This window comes from Sinocyclocheilus rhinocerous, unplaced genomic scaffold (genome assembly GCF_001515625.1).
Source record: "Sinocyclocheilus rhinocerous isolate Xijiao unplaced genomic scaffold, SAMN03320098_v1.1 scaffold7111, whole genome shotgun sequence".
NCBI classification, from domain to species: domain Eukaryota; kingdom Metazoa; phylum Chordata; class Actinopteri; order Cypriniformes; family Cyprinidae; genus Sinocyclocheilus; species Sinocyclocheilus rhinocerous.
In genome coordinates, this window is record NW_015639048.1 from 305 (window position 1) to 1,986 (window position 1,682).

Sequence of the window (1,682 nt, forward strand, 5' to 3'; positions counted from 1 at the left end):
AAAATAACACTGCATTGTGTACAGTGTATGAATTCAATTTAGATTAATCTTTGTTATAGCTGTTTTGTGAACATTAGTGACATATTCAGCAGCACGTATTTATAGGCTGCTGTCCCTTTAAATCCGACTGCATGGATCCAGTATAATGATACACATCCAGTTTCTTTCTCAGCTGTTTACATTCATTTAAAACATAACCGACTGCGTTTACGAGCATGATCGTCGAGACTGGTACTAGTGACATAATTCTGTGTGTATGTGTCTGTTCAAACATGAGGAGGAGGATATCGCACGCTGTTGTGATATGCATATTGCGATATTTACATTTGCAATATTTCGATAATTTTGATATATCGTGCAGCCCTACTTTCCGGCATCAATTCTAGTAGGGTAAAACGTAATTACGCTTTCGAAACGGTCTGTACGTGTCCTGCCATCATTAGCTGAAACTGTGTGAACAAGAAGCGGCTGCAGAGTGTGAGTTGCTCCGTCTCTCACGCAGCCAGAGAGAGATTCTCCGGCGTTCCGCAACAACGCTTAGCTGCCCGCAGATGCGCCTGCCTATAAATCGCTCTAATTTGCAGCACAATCGGCCTATGCCAATTAATTAAAAAATGCCAAAAATGGGAAGATTAATCGGTTTACGGATCACCGTTTACGGATACCTTAGGAATGAATGAGAAGTGCCATAAGCTGTATCCCACCTGTCACAAAAAGTCAGTAGGTACGTTTACATGGACACTTTTTGCTTCCATCGGAATTAATTCATTCTGATTGACGAATCCGAACGTAGTGTTTACATGAACGCTAAATAAAGTGATCGGGTTGATATACGCGTTTATATGTCACAAGCTTCTGATCGGATTTACTCTTTTGACATGCGCACACTGCATGAATATACAGAGTTTCCCGCTGTTGTCACATACTGTTGTGAAAAGCACACGTGATATTTATCTACTTCGGGTCCTAATTAGGCGACGACCAGCACATGAACTGTTGTGCTGTGCTGCTTACTTTATAAAGCAGTAAAAGTGCCCCTTCCTGCACCCAAAACCAGTCGTCTGTGGATGATAGGACAAGGACTGGTGGGACGTTTTCCTGCTCCACTTCACAGACGCTGAGTGAAAGGGGAGTTTTATAATGACGGGACACTCATTTATGGCACTTTATTCACCAGGAAGAACGGCTCGTTCCGCGCGTCATACCTCATTACGCTATTTTTACGTCACTGCACATGCGCAGTACTTTCCAGTTTCGGTTTTCAATCCGATCAAGTGTTTACATGTCCTCTCCGATCAAGTGTTTACATGTCCTCTCGCTCGGATTACAAAAGGAATAAACCACCCCTTACAATCTGATCGAAATTTTAGTCGGATCTGGCCAATTCAATCCGATTGACGTGTTTACATATGACTTTTTTTTATTCTGATTGTGCTTCTAGTCTTATTGCGATCGGATTAGTAGGGGTCTAGTAGCTAGTGACTTCTCTTATAAAGCAACATTTTTTTCGTGGTAAACTCTAAAAAATAGTTCAATACAAAAGTATTTTTTAGTGTAAAATATGTTGAAGATTAGCAGATAGGCTGTAGATTCATTAAATGATAAACCGTTTCCTCTAAAAAGCTGTTTATTCAGTGTAGTGAAGCCTCTCCTCCATTGACATCCATTCAAACAAAACGGCC